This window comes from Bactrocera dorsalis, chromosome 6 (assembly GCF_023373825.1).
Source record: "Bactrocera dorsalis isolate Fly_Bdor chromosome 6, ASM2337382v1, whole genome shotgun sequence".
In the NCBI taxonomy this organism is placed as follows: domain Eukaryota; kingdom Metazoa; phylum Arthropoda; class Insecta; order Diptera; family Tephritidae; genus Bactrocera; species Bactrocera dorsalis.
In genome coordinates this window covers 5,917,713-5,937,691 of record NC_064308.1, presented here as the reverse complement: position 1 = coordinate 5,937,691, position 19,979 = coordinate 5,917,713, and positions in this window count along the sequence as shown.

Sequence of the window (19,979 nt, the reverse complement as noted above, 5' to 3'; positions counted from 1 at the left end):
ACAGCATCAGATTCATCCTTCACATTAGTTTTTATATATGGATCGATTATTTTAGTTTTATTTTTAATAAAAGATTCTCTGTTTTAATACTATAAAGTTGTGTTTCAATAATGTTTCTTATTGGCAGGTGGAGCCCGTAAGAGTTAACTTGAGAGCTAAGCGCCGTTGTATGTTACCTACTGCGCTCAGGTTTCAAGTTGCTGGTTATAGTTTCGTTTAGAATTATCCGTTAATATATGTACATACAATATATAGGTCACAATAATTAATTTAAAGTTATAGTGGTTTTTAAATAGGTGAAAAAATGGGGGCGCTAAAAAAATATTTATTCTCAAAGTGGGCGGTAGACAAAATAAGTTTGGGAACCACTGCTATAGATTAACAGCAATAAATTATGAAAAGAAAATAGCACGGTGAAGTGACAAAACAAATGTACAAATACAAAACATAATTAATATATAAATACATATGTACATGTGCTACCACAAAAAACATATACAGAAACTTTAACATACAAATTACATATGTACTTAAAAAATCAGAAATATTAGAACATATGATTACTTACATATGTACAATATATAATAGTGCATACGGAAAACATCTGTTTTACCGAATCCGTTCTTCCGCTCTCTTTTCATCGTGCAAATATATTGCCAAACAAAAAAAAAGCAAACTTACACAAGCATTACAACATATTGTTTGCTCATATATGTAAGTACATTAGCACAAACAATTTGTGCATACTAATCAAAAAAGCTAATTGATCTCTCTAACGAGCTCTCAATTGCTTAAGAATATAAGAAAAAGCATAATCATAAGCACACAAACAATTCGTGCATAGCTAAATAGCGCATTGATCTCTACAACGAGCTCTCAATTGCACAAAACAAAAGCACGCACAAGTCCACGTATTAAGGAGTACCTACATAAATTCAAAACATTTGGACATCGAATATTTTAATAAATAAAAAGCGCGATTTTAATTGCAATTTCCAATTTATACATATATTCAAAAATAAAATATATAATAAAAAAAATAACATTATTTCATATAAATACAGTACGATAGTAAAAAAGAAAAAAATCAAAAATGATGAAAGTTGATAACAATCAAAATACACCTGCAGGAGGTACACGTTCAAATCAGGTTGCTAAATTCATTTCACAAAGTGACAGTTTAATAAGATACTGGCACTAGATTTGCATCTTCACCGATTCACGAAAACTCGGAGTGGTTACTAGAAATAAAAAATCAAAATCTAAAATATTTTTGGACTCGCCTCCAATCGGCTCATGACCCCATTGTAGATTCTGACGATTCAGATCTGCCACAAAATTTTAAATTATCTGCTTACGCCATATACGAAAACTGCTTAGACCAGTTCGAACAAACAAAAGCTATGATCTCCGATCAATTAAAGCTCATTAAAGCAATTGCACCTACTCCCCACAGTAGAGTAGAGTTGCCACAAATAGACAAGTTCAGGCATCCAACTCGAGGTGCCTGCATGTGATACAGAAACATTTTACGGAGGTTATGAAGAATGTCCGTCCTTCCGGGACATGTTCACAGCCGTTTACATCAACCATCCACAACTATCAAAGGCGCAAAAACTGTATCACCTCCGATACAAAACAAAATGTCAAGCAGGTGAAATAGTTAAACAGTTCGCATTAAATGACGACAATTTCAATTTGGCTTGGGAAGCTCTAAAAGCTAGATTTGAAAACGAAAGAATACTGGTCGATAAGCAAGTAACGACACTATTAAACTTGCCTAAAATTAAAAAAGAAACAAGTGTAGAATTCATTAAACTAGAATCCACTGTTTCTAATTGTTTGTCGGTTTTATCGACACTTAATATCCCCACAGACAGCTGGGATCCTATTCTGGTAAACATTTGCACCGCCGCATTACCAGAAAAGTTGTTACTTCTATGGGAGCAATCGCTCTCATCACGAAAAAAGTGCCCAACGTGGCAACAAATGAAAGATTTTCTCACCACCCAATATGAAATTGCGGAAAGGTTAGAAGAAAAAATAATAAAAAATAAGAACATTAAACACGACCTCAATGTAAGCTTCAATAAACCCCAAGCTAGAAGCAAAAACAAATCAAACTTAATTTTCAACAAAACGCAATCGTTCACATCCGAACAAAAAAAACATACGTCATGCGAACTATTTAAAAGAGGGCACAAACTTAAAACTTGCGAGAAGTTTAAAAAATTTAACGTTAACGAAAGGAACAACTTTGACAGGTCAAAAAGACTCTGCACAAACTGCTTGTCCCACTCACACAATCTTAAAACTTGCAAAAGCAAATTTAATTGCTTATATTGTCACAAAAGACACAACTCAATACTTCATTACAGCAGATATCCCATCTCACCCCAAAGAAGTGCTTATACACAAAGAACCACGGGTATAATTACAAAAGCAACTCCCGAAAATTGCCTAGAGACACACTGTTGCTCAAAGGCTCAAACGCTACACAGCGAAATACAAAGTGGACTAGTTAGAGAACTAGTTACCACCATACCAACTCAAGTTGAGAAAAAATCAAATCAATACCTTAATACACAATTGAGAAAATTTCAAGAGATAAGGAAACTTCCACGAATATTAAATAAAACTTTAGAAAATCAGTATTGTAAGCGCTACTCGAAAGCCACAACTACTCGATCGACTAATGGCCGGTACGTCCTACGACTACCTTTAGAGCCACAATTGTGCAACATCCCACATATTGAGAATTCAATCTGACAATAATGAAAATTAAATTTCTGTCATTTTTCGGGACCGCAGGATGGCTTCCGCCAATAATGAAAAAAAAAAAACAATTCTGAACAGATCCTAGGGCGGTGGCGGGCGACTAAACGCCAAATTAGTGCATACATAAAAACAGAAAATATAACACAGTTGTATCAAAAAGTCGAAAAATCGACATATTCGACATTCAAAATAAATAAAATCTTAAACAAACTTAAGTTTCAACGAGCACCAAATGCCCAATGCGATTGTGTGACGCACCTTCTTCTTCTTCTTTACTGGCGTAGACACCGCTTACGCGATTATAGCCGAGTCAACAACAGCGCGCCAATCGTTTGGAGGATGGAGTCATGTGTAGAAGTTCACGCAAGTGAGGAAAGTTCTCTGATCGCCATTCACTTGGGAGTGGCCAGAAACGATTCTTTTACATATGACTCAAGCAGCTCACGACTTCCGGTCTTTGACCAAGTATCCTCTGGGTAGCCTAAGAACATCCGTTTGAAGGCGAGCTAACGTGAGAAGGCGAAACATCCCCTGCATAGGGTTGTGCGCTGGGTTCGGGACCCGCCACGTAAAAAACACCCCCAATGAAACAGCAAACACAGCCTCGGATGAGAGACCCCCCTTTTGATGACGACCATGGCAAGCTGGACGCACCTAGACTTACAAAAAGCACAGGTCGTTCTTATCGTTCCTACATAAGCACTCCTCATAAGGGTAGTGGATGGGAATCTGTTGTCAATTTTTAACATTCTACTTCAAAAAAGTAGCTAGAAATTACCACAATACAATTCGAAATGAAGCCGTTCGCAATTCACGACCATTCTCTCGCAAGATCCCTGTATAGTCACAGTCCTAACTCCAGGGCTAAGGAGTACCCATTCTGGCCATATCTGGCCAGGCGTGGAGTTACTATCCTTCATAAGCCGAGAATAAATAAAGTCTAAACATTGCCGATATCGCAGAAAAGGCAAATAATCTAAAATTAGGTTTACAAACCGATGATAAAGAAATTTGAAATAAGAACACAAATATAAACCTATCAAAGAAACAGCCGCAAATATAATAACTATGAAAAGCAGTTACAAACTCATAAAACATAGTTTCTTATTGTACGCACGTAAAAGCATATGTACATATCAAATACTAGGTATGTTTAAAACCAAAGCCGTCTCCAACATTTATAGCATATGTTCTGCGCCCTCGGCTACTCTACCAGCAGTACGCCGAAATACAGGCAACAGCATATACGTAATACTAGGCAAAATATTCGCCTGGGGGGCCCAGGATGTTTAAATGAGTTAAGCCTCGACCCACTCTACCCGGGAAAAACTGGCGCACTCTAGCTAGACACAACACCAACACACCACACCACCAATACACCACACCTGGGACACATTGGATTTCACCACATCAGATTTCAAAAGGATTGGATCTTCGCTTTTATTTTGACCACATTCGTCATCTACTATTCGTTCAACACAAGCCGCCCAGACACAATCGTTTTACACATTCGCTGACACACTGCGCCCCGTCATCATCACCCGGTCCAATTCGATATCAACATTCGTTCGACACACTGCGCTCAACAAATTTCGTTTTCGACCACAATCCCGCACGGTGACCCCCACGATCTAATAATTGGAACACTAACCTTTTTTCGGCATATCTATCATTTAGCTTTAAATTAACATTATATAAAGTGAAAGGCTTCTATAATAAACTAATTGTTATTAAAAATTGAAGTGACACGGATATTTTTATTAGATTGTATCTAAACGATTTCAATTTATACATATGTATGTGAATAGTGAAAGTGTAAATAAAAATATACTTGTTACAAAGTTAAACAATTATTAAATATTAAATCGACGGGCGAGGCGGCGGTACTCCAAATCCGGAAACGATTTGTCACTGCTGGCGATCGAGTGGACACGGATCGTGGTTGGATTTTTTAATTGAAGGTGTCGTGAGGTGTCGACGCGGCAGAGTGTGTATGCGACCATCCTTTACGCTGAGTGGGAGGATGTACAAGTGTGGTGAGTTGTCTTGTGTGCGAGTGTGGTGTTGTCAAGTATTAGCGTGTGCTAGTTTTTCCGGTATAAGTGGGGGATGCTTAACTTATTTAAACATCCTGGGCCCCCTAGGCGAATATTTTTCCTAGTATTTTTTATAAGGTGATACATGTAATTCGGCTTACTGTTGGCGAAGTAGCCGAGGTTTCAGAATATTAGCTGTAAATAGCTATTTTGGTATTAATATAAATTTGTATTTTATGTAAGTAGTGGTGCTTGAGGTAGTAATTTCCTTTTGCATGTTTTGACGACTTATTATTATAGTAAAAAAATAGTTTGCTTTTATTGATTTTACTAGCGGTTATTTACAATTTCTTATTTTATAGGCTTGGTATACCGGTTGTTTATTGTTTGCCTTCTCTGTATTATCGGCAATTGTATGCATTTTATTTATTCTCGGCTTAGGAAGGATAGTGACTCCACGCTTGGCTCAAGTATAGCCAGAATGGGTACTCCTTAGCCCTGGAGTTAGGACTCCGATAATGGAGGGATCTTGTGAGAGAGTGGCCGTGAATGGAGAACGGCTTTGAGTCCTAGTAGAGAATTCTTCATAATTAATGAACGCTTTGTATAACTGATTCCCATTAATCACCAATGTGAGGAGCGCTTACGTAGATGCGAATATAATTCGACCTTTTGGATCATTTTATTATGAGTAGTAGTTATGTGCGTATGCACTAATTTTGAAAGTAGTAGCCCGCCATCGCTCTAGGATTAGTTCAGAATTGTTGTTTTTTTTTCATTATTGGCGAGCGCCATTCTGCGGGGCCGAAAGTTGTATGAGCTTTTAATATAGGGACCGTCAGAGGTAACTCTGACTTTGTTTTTTATACCAATTTGTGGATTATTGGAAAATTGTGATTCTAGTGGTAGTCGTACGACGCACCGGCCACTGTTTGATCGCGTAGTTGTTGCTTTAGAGAAGTCTTTACCATACTGATCTTCTAGAGTTTTGTTTGTTATAGGGGGAAGTTTCCTTAACTTTTGAAATTTCCTTAATTGTGAATTAGGTATTTATTTGTGTTATACTCAACTTGAGTTGGTATGGTGGTGACTAAATCGATTTTTTTTTCGTCTTATTGAATAGTATAATATGTGTAGAATATTCTCCCAAAATTTTAAAATTATCCGATCAAAATTCTAAGAGCTAGACCCTTCGACAGTTCCGCCCATCAAACCATGTCAGTCTGGCCTTGAACCTTTAATCGCATATTTCTCAAAACTCGATTTTTGAAGTCGATGGACACGATTTCTCGAAAAGTTATGAACCGATCTTCTTAAAATTTTGCACACTTCTTCAAAATAATATTATCCCGTAATTGAACGAAGGATTTTTTTATTTATTACAAGTTATTATACGAGCCAACATATGCCTAAAATTTGACCAAAAAGTGTAGTTCTGTGTTAACAACTCCGCCAAAAACTCAAATTTCATTTTTTTTTTCCTTCATTCAAGTACGAGTTTTATTCATGTGCTAACTAAAAATATTTTGTTTTTTAATTTTAGATGAACCAGTCGTGAGTTATCCTGTCCACGGCGAGAGCACTTTTTTTGAGAGGGCGAGGGACTGAAGTGCTGAATATTCAATATCTTTGTGTAAAAATTTCACAAAGTATTTATTAAATATGTATCATTAATATGCCAAACTGTTAAATAAATAATTTCATTACAAATATTATTAAAAAATTGAAAAAATACCCATTTTTTGAGCCTTTGAAACCCATGTAACCCCTTAATGTTTGTGCCTTCGCTTACAGAATTCATGCAATCCTGCTTATTGTTTTTGTTAAACATAAGGGGTATTGCCGAACAAATTTGCATGTAATACTTAAATTAGTTTTTCTGATTGTTAAATTGTTGTGTTTGGATACACAAACGTAATCATGCAAGGCTATCACTTTTATGTATATGTAGTGTGTTTGGAAATATATGTATATTTATCTTATATTAGCATTTTGATATTTTTCTAGAAATCAAAACGTAAATTATTACCGTTTGGTACTAGTTTCGTTATTTTAACCAAACAGATTTTTTATTACAGGTTTGTATGATTATATAAAACTGTAATTTTAGGCATACATACATACGTGCATAATATACAATAATATTAAATGGAATCGATACAACTCACTTTATCATCACGCAAGGGGGTTTTTGGGGGGTATAATATATATGTACATATGTGTAAATGTATATATGAGTTTTATCGCCAATCCCTGTTTTCCTCTTCTTCTATGAATCCAACTGGCTGGATTCTTCGTTTCTCGCTTTTCTTCGTTTTTTTTTCTCCTTCTGTGTCCCAACTCCTCCTCGTACTGTTTTGTTGGTTTGTATATTTGTTTTAATTTTTCGCGTCCGTTTGATCCATTTCTGTCTATGTTTTATTTAGGTGCTTTTACATTTCGCGCCCGATTTGCTTTTTTTGCTTACATTTCGCTCTGGTATGTATGTTTATTGTTTTTATTTTTGTTGTATATATGGCTGTGGTTTGTGCGTTAAATAATTTATATAGGCATTTTTTTGTTAGTGTCACTGCGCTGCTCTTTTTTGGTTTTGTTCACCGCACAATTCTTGTTTTTATTTTTCTCGTTTTTTTTTTCTCTGCACTTTGTTCCTATTTTTGTTTGTTTTTGTTGTATACAAGTATTTAAACTTGTTAACTTTTTTTCCGCAGTTTTCACCTAATGCATATATAATGCATATGTATTATATATGTGTGATTTTTTTTGTTTTTGGGACACTGCACTTTTGTTAAGATTTTTTTGTTTGGGTCACTGCGTTTTATTTTGTTTTGTACGTTTCTGCACTTCGTGTCACTGCACCACAATTTAGTTTTAATTTATTTAAAAATTAAATTTTGTTTTCTTTTTTGCCTTATAAAAATCCGAAGGTGCCTTTCGGTAAGGCTCGAAGGACCATGAATAAAATGTATACTCGATACATTGGGGAGCACTCACCACTGCGTTAAATTAAATAAAAACATCCGGTTTATTTTTTATACTTTTGGGTTTTCAACAATTTTATTTAAATTTAAATTTATTGATTTTATTATACAATATTATTGAATATTATATCGACGGGCGAGGCGGCAGTACTCCAAATCCGGGAACGATTTGTCACTGCTGACGATCGAGTGGACACGGATCGTGGTTGGATTTTTTAATTGGAGGTGTCGTGAGGTGTCGACGCGGCAGAGTGTGTATGCGAAAGTTGATGGTCGAAATGTATGTATCGAACGAATTGCTTAGAACCAATTGTGTTGAATCTACTCAGGGGACCATCCTTTATGCTGAGTGGGTCGATGTACAAGTGTGGTGAGTTGTCTTGTGTGCGAGTGTGGTGTCGTCAAGTATTAGTGTGTGCTAGTTTTTCCGGTTTAAGTGGGGGGATGCTTAACTTATTTAAACATTGAGCATCGACTATTTGGCTGCCATATTGACTGGTGACGCTTCTGATGCTATATTAGACGATTGTTGTTTTTGTAGAAAAATATTTGTATTTTTTGCGGGTGACATATCTACATGTGAACGCATATAAGTATGTATGTTGTGTATGGACTATTTGAGTGGGGATGTCGTACGCACGTATTGACATGTGTACGCATATAAGTATGTATGATGCTATTTGAAACGATTCTTGTTTTTGTAAAGCAATGTTTGTAGTTTTTGTGGGTGACATATTTACATGTGTACGCATATTTGTATGTTGGTTTGTGTATACATTATTTGTTCGGCAATGTCGTACACATATGCATATGAATGTACATATAGAGCAGTGCGCGCACACTTTTTACCGATAAATGATAATAGTACGATTTGAATTTGAATTCTACCTACATACATAAGTATGTATGTAACTATGTGCTAATATCTAGATGCATATGAAAATTTAAATGATGAAACGTGATTATACATACATATATTATTGTTGTAATATATAATATTAAGTGTTTTAGGGCAGGGATGGGCACATTTTTAACCCGCAAAGTTAGCAAAGTGCGCACGTGGGCTAGATGAGGGGAATATCAGTTTACGGAGAGAAGGGCATAACAAGTTGCGAAAAAACTCAATTACATTCCTCCGTAATGCTCTGAACACAAAACGACGACAGACGACAAACGACATCTGTCAAATATTACACACTCTTACAAACTTGACGTTATTTTACAAATAAAAGCATAAAATAGCTTTATTATGTCATTTGTAATAACAATTCATAATTTAAAACAAAAATATATACCTATTTACTTATTTTTTGCATAAAAAATTTAACTTTGAACAAAATATCAAAATTTCATTGAAGTGCAAGGTATTAGTATGGCCACAACGTTGTGTACATGCAAAATGGACAGCTGTGTTGCTTTGTTTTCATTTCACTTTCGTACTCTCGTTTGTCGTTTGTCGTCTGTCGTCGTTTTGTGTTCAGTACATAACTTAATGTTCATCGCAGAGTGGTTGCGGCAATAGTGACATTGTACACAAATTAAAGAGCGGAAGTTTACTTCATATTGGAAATGTACAGTTGTGTGAACAAAAGGAGGTAAACATAATTTGCAGGGTTTAGAGTTTCGCATTAAAATTTGTTTTTATTTACCTTTGCATGGTGGGAAATTCTAATCACTGTTAGGAAAAAATATATAGGTAAGTTATATTTGTATCTAAAAACAATTTTATTTAATAGGAAAACAGCACATTTTAAAACTTCACAACACCTATAGTTGTTCCTATTTTGTTCATACCACTGTACATGTGATAGATCAGGTAATGGTGGTGATGCCAGTTGTAAAAATTCATTTTAGTTACAATTGGGCAAACTTTTCTCAAGTTGTGGGCTTTTATACGTACATATGCATATCCGCATAAGTATATAAAAAAGAAAAGATACTTGTGACCATTATATTTATATATTGTGTTTAAACATATTGCAGTTCCATTTAATGAAAATGCTTATATAAATACTAGAGGACCCGCTTACGTTTTACTGTTGCTGATACATAGATAGTACTACTAATATCATCTATATGATTTCTATTAGTTAGATTATAAGTATTAGTTAAGGAATAATCGGATTTTTGATGAAGCAACAAAAAAGAATCAAAAAGCATTTCGTGCGTTAAGAAAGAATTGGTTTTTGGGGTAAAAATACTATTGAATTTGGGCTGTGCATCAGTGAAATCAATCGAGTTCAATCGATTGTCAGCCTGGTGGACTGCATATTAAGAAACGGTTCTCAAGCGTGGAAAGACAAAAAAATCGGCTGGCAAGGTTATGACATCAGTCTTTTGGGATGCCCGTAGTATATTATTCATCGAGTGATAAATGAGCCAGTTTTAATTCATTGCATTGTGTATTTGATTGCAGTTTTATTCTACCATTCCCAATATTTATCAATTTTATTACTTTTCAGGAAGGATCAGTTTTAAATTGTACGCATATACATATGTATTCATCGTTTCCGTTTAAATATTACATTGCTCTGTGTAATGCTTCGAAAAGATTTCTGTATATCTCAAATTTTTTATCAACACTTCAGTTATGCCATTATTTTTTATGCCAGACCTCTTTCAATTTTAAATTGCCTGTCAGGATACCCCTTCCAATAGTTAGCAGGTATGAAAAAAATGTATAGCTACCCATAGATGTATTGAATCACCCAATTTATTACTTAAGAACGAACAACTCTGTCCACAATATAAAAACTTGATCCACAGATGTCGCCTTTTACTTTGGCATCGTTTTCTTTAATGCACGTTTACGCCAATTTAAGGTTTGAATATTGGATACTGCGATGGTAGCGCCATCTATCGGTCAAACATTCCAAAATTAATAATTGATTAAAATGAAAAAAATAATTCAAAAAACATTTTCCAGTGGACCAAATTGTAAATCTAAACCATTCTCAAATCTCCTTGAACATACACACAAAATTTCATCAAAATCGGTCCATCCATTTAGGAGCAGTTCAAATGCAAACACACGGTCAGAAGATTTATATATATAAAGATATGATTTGTGATATTTTCAGTTTGGTTGTTTTATCAAAATATTCAAAGAATTGAGGGTTTTTTCTACAATTGTTTTGTTAAATTTTAAAAATAGAAAGGGAGCACATATTTTCAAAAATATAAGAAATCATCAAATAAAAATATATTTGCGCGGTATGGCATTATTGATTGAGTTAGCCACTCTCACACACAAATAGAATACAAACGCTAATGGCAGAAACATCTTCTCACTTCGCCACGAGCGGCAAGCGTTTTGTTCTCGTTTTCATTCGAACAATGTTGCGATTACTCAATACGCATATGTAGTTTTGTACACATCTAAGTTTTCAATTATAATTTTTCATAATAAAAAATATCAAAACTGAAATCAAACTATTAAAACTAGTTTATATATTTGTAAATAATAGCATTCGATTCTGAATTTGAGTTATTTTAAGAAAATTTCAAATATATTGAAGAGTGAGAGAGCAATCAGCTGAGTCGTTGGAAATTCTAAGATTGGCGGGTGGTAGAAGGGTTGTTAGGTAATTATTAACATTGCGCTCTCATAAGATTCATTTGGTTATATGTGTTTGAAGAAACAGTGGTTCATAAACTGAAGTTATTATTGAAATTACTTTTTATAAGGAAGTTTAAAGAAATAACCTGGTTTGAAACTTTTTGCTTCAAAAATTATATATAAAATAAGAAGTAGGTTATTTGATTTAAATTTTGGTACTTGGTGCATTAATACGTGGAGCTATAGCAAATGAGATTAAACCAAATTTACATATTTTAAACGCTGATATAAAGACATATTAAAAAAAATGATTACTAAAATCAAATATTTAGTATGCTTTTTGTTATTTGTCTTACATTTTATAAATTTATAGTAGTTACAAAGAAACTTAAAATTGTTAGGCAATTTTACAGTTAGCTCTCATTTGTACACATGGTGTGGGAAAATACGTTGCTCTCATTGGTAAATATGGAGTGGTAAAATACGTTGCTCTCACTTCCCTCTTCATGTTTGCCCGCGATGATTCCCTCACCTAGCCCTCAAAATGTGCACTCGTGCCCGCACGGGCAAAATGCCACTGAGGGCTAATATGCCCATCCCTGTTTTAGGGTATCTCATATACATATGTACATATGTATATAAAGGGTGATTTTTTAAGAGCTTGATAACTTTTTTTTAAAAAAAAACGCATAAAATTTGCAAAATCTCATCGGTTCTTTATTTGAAACGTTATTTTGGTTCATGACATTTACTTTTTGAAGATAATTTCATTTAAATGTTGACCGCGGCTGCGTCTTAGGTGGTCCATTCGGAAAGTCCAATTTTGGGCAACTTTTTCGAGCATTTCGGCCGGAATAGCCCGAATTTCTTCGGAAATGTTGTCTTCCAAAGCTGGAATAGTTGCTGGCTTATTTCTGTAGACTTTAGACTTGACGTAGCCCCACAAAAAATAGTCTAAAGGCGTTAAATCGCATGATCTTGGTGGCCAACTTACGGGTCCATTTCTTGAGATGAATTGTTGTCCGAAGTTTTCCCTCAAAATGGCCATAGAATCGCGAGCTGTGTGGCATGTAGCGCCATCTTGTTGAAACCACATGTCAACCAAGTTCAGTTCTTCCATTTTTGGCAACAAAAAGTTTGTTAGCATCGAACGATAGCGATCGCCATTCACCGTAACGTTGCGTCCAACAGCATCTTTGAAAAAATACGGTCCAATGATTCCACCAGCGTACAAACCACACCAAACAGTGCATTTTTCGGGATGCATGGGCAGTTCTTGAACGGCTTCTGGTTGCTCTTCACCCCAAATGCGGCAATTTTGCTTATTTACGTAGCCATTCAACCAGAAATGAGCCTCATCGCTGAACAAAATTAAAGCGCGAAACACATTTCGAACCGAACACTGATTTTGGTAATAAAATTCAATGATTTGCAAGCGTTGCTCGTTAGTAAGTCTATTCATGATGAAATGTCAAAGCATACTGAGCATCTTTCTCTTTGACACCATGTCTGAAATCCCACGTGATCTGTCAAATACTAATGCATGAAAATCCTAACCTCAAAAAAATCACCCGTTAGCATATGTATTAGGATGATTCAAAAAAAAATTATTTTTTTTTTCAATTGGTACTCGCAAAAATAGGTTCCTAGACACCTCTCAGAAAGCCTCTCCAAATATGAGTTTTTAATTGTAACGGGAAGGTCTTCCGCCTAACGGTTTTCTATTTTTTCTTATTATCAGATAGAAAAATTTATATCTCGCTCCCAACTCCTTTTTTTTTTTTTTTTTTTTTTTTTATTTCAGTGCCATTGTAAATAGTTAACATAAAATAAACTAACGAACAATTTGTTTTGCTTATTGTATAATACAAAATTATTAATGGTGCTCTGCGTATAAATTGCAGAGAATCTGGTTACTGTATAAGGTGATACGGTTTTTTGCGCTTAAGCCTTTCTTTCCATTCACTTCGAGTGACAAGAGCCCTGGCTTCAGTGTTCACATGGTCAGAAAGTCTTTCCATATGAGACTTTGCACATTTTTTAATTGATGCAGCAATTGAGTCAATTCCGAGATCGCGTTCAAGATCGCGACTGCGAACATACCAAGGCGCATTGACGGCGCATCTTAAAACTTTGTTTTGAAATCGCTGGATTTGTGCAACAATGCTAGGGCTTGAGCACCCCCAAAGTTGTATCCCATAAGTCCAAACTGGTCTGAACGCCTGCTTGTAGACTAGAATTTTGTTATATGTATGTGGATAATGCAGAGTTTCTACCCAATAGCCAATACAAGTTTCTGAATTTTATTTCTAATTCTTCTTTTTTCTTTTTGACATGTGCACTCTATCTAAGTTTTGTGTCCAGGGTCATGCCTAGGTATTTCACGGTATTATGATATGGTATTTGCACACCGTTTAAGTACAGAGGCACATATCTAGTATTGTTGTATGCGAAATCAATGTGTACTGATTTAGTCTCGTTTAGTTTTATTCGCCATTTAGCTGTCCATTCAAATATTTTGTTTAAATGTTCCTGCAATCTTGCAATTGATGCAGTTTGTGTTTTGCCAACAGACAGAACCGCAGTGTCATCTGCAAATGTTGCTGTAATACAATTGTCGTCATGTGGTAGATCGCACGTAAAGAGTAGGTAAAGGATGGGTCCTAACACACTACCCTGAGGAACACCAGCCTTTATTTCCTTTAAGTCAGAGTATATATCTCCAAGTTTAATTCGAAAAAAACGGTCCGAAAGGTATGATTTTAAAATATTGTAATATTTTTTTGGTAAAAGCATTTTAATTTTGTTTAGGAGCCCGCCATGACAAACTTTATCAAAGGCTTTAGACACATCGAGAAAAACAGCTGAGCAAACCTTTTTGTCTTCGAAGGCATTTTCAATGACTCGAGTTATTCTATGTACTTGGTCAATAGTGGAGTGATTTTTTCGAAAGCCAAACTGATGCGCTGGTATCAGCTTCCTCTCTTCAATTATGTTGTTAATACGCACAGCAAGCAGTTTTTCCAATAGTTTTGAGAGTATTGGCAGGAGAGATATGGGCCGATACGAAGTAATTTCATGCGCTGGCTTACCAGGTTTATTGAACATAATCACCTCTGCAGTTTTCCAATAAATGGATACGTGTTGAAGATTTATAGTTGCATTCATTATGGCAGTAATTTTACATATAACGTTGTGAGGAAGCTGTTTTAGTATTTCACTAGTAATAAGATCAAACCCAGGCGATTTTTTAGACTTCAGTTTTTTTATTTCTGCGCATACTTCATCATTAGTTATTGGAGAAATTTCGGTATAATTCTCGTAAGTATGAGTTTCCATTTCTGCTGCATTGGATGTATCATATGGTTTGAAGACACTTTCAAGGTATGCCGAAAAAACATTTGCTTTCTTGATATCGCTCTTGGCCCATGACTGGTCTGCTTTTCTGATTGGACAATGCTGAGTTATGGGTCCTGAAAATTTTTTTGTACACTTCCAAAGTGAATAATCATTCCTATGGTCGTTGGATAAATTTTTCAGGTAATAGCTTAGAGTTATATTTTTATATGCCTTTATCTTATTGGTAAGTTTTTTACACAATTTGTTAAGACAACTTTTATCAGATGGAGATCTTGTTTGTTGCCACTTTCGGCGTAATCGACGTTTATCTGCTACCATTTCTTTAATTTCTTTGGTATACTTATGACCTGCTGTGACGTTTCTTTTAGTTGGTGTACTACTCCAGGCTGCATATTGAATTGCATTGGTCAAATTCATGATTTCATTATCTAGCTCGGAATTACAACTTATTTTTACGTGACTATCAACATTGGATAGCATTTGCTTAAAGTATTCCCAGTCGGTATTTTTATTTGTTAGCGAAAGTGGAGGTTCCTTAATAACAACACTTTCGTGTAGTGTTAAATACACTGGTGAATGATCAGATGTCATATCTAAACCGCTTTCTATGTACATATAATTTGAGGACATATGCTTTGTAATGAAAAAATCAATAAGATCTGGTGTTTTAAGTGGATCTATTGGCCAATAAGTTGGTGTTCCAGTAGACACGATACTGCAACTAGACAATTGAAGAGCTTTCAATAACTCTCTGCCCTTTGTGGTTATAAGCCTCGAGCCCCAATGAGTATGTTTCGCATTATAATCACCACCCATTATAAATCGGTTTTTATGGCTCTTGATGAGTTCTAGATAGCTATGACATTTTATTTGATGTCTTGGGGGACTGTAAACTGCTGTAAGGGACAAGTTGTTGTCACTATCTATCGTGACCGTTATTGCTTGAAATTCATCTGTAGATATGCTGTTTTCTTCGTGGTGTTTTATGTTGCTTCTTATTATAATAGCAGCTCCTCCGCGTGCACAATTGTTCGGATGTATTGCATGATACATTTCGAAGTTTTTGAATTTAATGTAAGTTTGCTTGCTAAAATGGGTCTCAGAAATTAAGCATACGTCAATTTTTTCAGTATTGAGTATTGTTTCTAGCTCATTTTGGTGTTTAGTAAGGCCGTTTGCGTTCCATAGCATAATTTTTAAGAATTTTGTCATATTTATTTATTTTTTTGTACAGTTTTTTCGAGCTTCTGAAGCCTCTTCTCAAGTGCAATGGTAAACTCATTTTGTTTTGTAATCTTTTCTAAGATTTGTTGAAGAATGCTAGCATCATTTGAACAAGTATTCTCTTTTACAACTTGCGAATAAGTCAGCTCATTTGTTGTTGAAACTCTATTTTCAGCCATTGATTGCCGTATTGCGTTTTTTGGGAGGCTTTTGGTTTCTTTTACATCCGAGCTTTTAGGACGTGGGTCGTTTTTCTTTGAACCAGTTCTTTGGTCACGAATCTTTTGGAGTTCTTTCGCAACTACGCATCCTCTGTAGTTAGCAGGATGAGCCTCACCACAGTTACAACATTTTGGTTGATTGTGATTAGGTTTTTGGCACTCTATGGTCTTATGCTTTCCCGCACACTTCACACATCTTGCTTGCTTACCACAATAGTTTTGGGTATGTCCATATGATTGACACAATTTGCATTGTGGTATGAGCTTTGACTGCTTTACGGCCTCAATGACAACAACTGAATGCAGTATGGTTTTTATTGCATATATGTTATTTATATTTTCTGTTGCATCGAAAGTAAGAAGAAACATATCTAACGGCTCTTTCGTTTTCCACTTCAGTTTGTTGACTGCGTTTACGGCTTTGAATCCCTTCTTATGAAGGTCTGATATGATTGCCTGTGGTTCGTTTGAATGATGTAAATTTTTAACCATTACCTTAATTGGACGAGATTGCTTATTTTCATAAGAAAACCACGGTAAATTCTGTGTAGACAGAGTTTTCGTTAACTTCCTATAATCATCAGAGTCTGATGTATTGATTTTGTATGTATTATTATTTAGAAGCTTAATAGTAAAAGCTTTTTTTGCCTCATCATTCGTAATTTGATATATTTTTTGGTATTCACAGTCACCCGATATCATTATTGGAGGAGGTCGTGAGATTTTCGTTTCTGTTTGGTTTCTTCCGACTTCTCTTATGGTATTTGATGTCGCTGGAACCACGAGCCGAGGAGATAGTTCAGCTTTCCTTTTTTTACTGGGCCTTTTTTTCAAAATCCAATCTGTTTCGCGGGCAAGCTCTTCCTCATCTGTTGCATACAATTCAGCATTTATTTCGTTATGTGTTGGACTTAAATTCTTTGTTTTTAGGTTTTGATTTTCGGCTTTGAGAAACGCTATCTCTTTCTTTAATTCGGCGCATAATTGCTCTATTGTTTCCAACTGCCTGGATTGTTGGTTTATAATTGTTTCATAATGATTTAATTTATTTGCCGTAGTTTCTGGGTTTTCAGATGTTTTGCCACCTCCAGGTGGAGGCGTTCGGACGTTTTTCATGAGCCAATATTTAGTAAAAATAACTATGTGGCAACTATTAGATAAAACATTTACCAATTTCGATGTATACTTCTAGGCTGATCTAATACAGGTAAAAGCTTAACTATAAATAATGCAAATATAATTGGTTGTTGTATTAGATAAATAAAGCTTATACTAGGTAGTGATTTTTCAGATTCCCTTTTACTGGTCAAAGTCCAATAAGAAAGGGAAAAAAAACGATAATAGGCTGCTTTACATCCACTGAAACACTTTTAGCAGGTAGAACAGCCCATCCACTCGATCATCTCACCGCACTTCAACTTTCGGGCAATCTACGTAAAATGCACTTCCGTGTAGAAATAAGTTTTTTAATTTAATTGTTGTGAATCTTTAAAATTTTGAATTTATTTAATATTATTTTATCACACTTCAATTCACTTGACTTCGTTCCAGGGTTGCCAAACTACTTGAAAAAATATCTTGTTAATTAGGTTTTGTAGGAAATTGAATGCTCTAAAATATGGTCTCTCATGATTTTTTCGTAAACCCAACCGTTTAAAAGATATTAACAGTTAAAGTTTGATTATTTTTGGGAACATTATTAATTTCTTATAAATTTTATAACTCAATGAAAAAAAATAATTATGAATAGGTTTTTGCAGAGGATTTCTTAGAGGTGTCTAGGAACCTATTTTTCAGAGTACCAAACGAAAAAAAAATTTTTTTTTTGATTTACCCTAATATGCATTGATGTTTGACGATGAATATCTCGTAAACGCTTAACTTAATCGAAAAATCTTAGTAGACCATTTTTATAGAGCAGTAAATTTCCTACAAAACTATGTGTTTCATCATTCATAATAACTTTTTTTCATTTCTAATAAGAAAAAAAGAATTTTTCCAAAAATAGTCAAATTTCAACCGTTAATATCTTTTAAACGGTTGGGTTCACGAAAAAATCATAAGAGACCATATTTTAGAGCATTCATTTTCCTACAAAACCTAATTAACAAGATATTTTTTCAAGTAGTTTTAAGCGAGATATAAATTTTTCTATCTGATAATAAGAAAAAATAGAAAACTGTTAGGCGGAGGACCTTCCCGTTACAATTAAAAACTCATATTTGGAGAGGCTTTCTGAGAGGTGTCTAGGAACCTATTTTTGCGAGTACCAATTGAAAAAAAAAAATTTTTTTTGAATCACCCTAATATGTATGTATATACAACCATATTCAAACATATTTATATGAAATTATATAATATTATCAAACATTATAAATTTTTAATAAATAACTCTTATTCGCATATTAACTACAAATATAGCTTTGAAAATAGCATAATTTAATTAGAATGTTATCAATTTTGCATATTCAGAAAAATACGCAAAATGATAATCATATCATTAATATGATTGCATGTAAGCGTTTAAAAATTAAAGTAAAAGGCCAAAATGCGTCTGTAATAGCAATGCGATATTCATATGTATGTATATGAGATACTATCATAATATCCTAAGAAACTTAATATATTACAATAATATTGTACATACATATGTATGTAAATTACATGTCTTCATTTAAATTTTCATACGCATCTACATATTAGCACATAATTACATATAGTTGCGAGAAAAATAATAGCAGTCCCTTGAAGGACATACTATCTACCACTGTAGTTTTACTATTTTTTAGTGTTTTCATTTTTTCTTTTTGCTAAAGCGTTTACTAACACTAGTATTCGCAGTTAGTCATGTTCGAATAACGGTAGGTTGGCATCATATTTTGATATTTTAATTTCACTGACGCTAAGTGGTTTGTATGGCGAGCACATTAATAGCAGCGTTTAATTGTTCTCTGAATATAATTGAAAATTTAATATATACGATTTTTAAAAGTAAGTAATATTATCATTTACAATATAATAAGAAATTAATTATTGTGTTCACGCAATTTATTTATTTAAAGTGGGTCGTGGAAAACATTGCAGCACGGAGAAACGCAATTTGATAAAAAATCTAATAAGTGCAGGTAAAACTTATAAAGAAGTACAGAAATTACTATGTTGTTCTGCAAAAATGATTTCCAATGCTCTTAAATACCAAAAATCATCTGAAACACGTGGGCGTAAAAGGATTTTATCAGCATCCCTGGTGAAACGCATAGTAAGGACTAGCAGAGCCAATTCATCAAAGGCAGCTACACAAATTAAAGATGAGTTAAATCTGCCATGTGGAGTCCATACAGTCAGACGATGTTTGAGAGATAATAATTTGTATGCTCGGAGCCCCCGAAAAGTTCTTCTTTTGAAAAAAAATCACATTGACAAAAGACTAAAGTTTGCACACGATCACTTGTTGTGGCCACTCCAAAAGTGGCGAAATATTCTTTGGACCGATGAAAGCAAAATGGTTCTCTATGGTGGGAAAGGATCAAGGGAATATGTGAGACGTCCACCTAATAAAGAATATGATCCAAGGTATACAAGGAAAACCCTTAAACATGGTGGATCATCTATTATGGTATGGGCATGTTTTTCCTATCATGGTGTTGGTCCGATACGGCTCATTGAAAAAATAATGGATCAATATCTGTATGTGAATATTTTGCAAACTAACATGCTTCCTTATGCCGAGGACAGTATACCACTGAAATGGATCATGCAACAAGACAATGATCCAAAAAATACTAGTAAAGTGGCAAAAGAATGGTTTCGAGAGAATAGG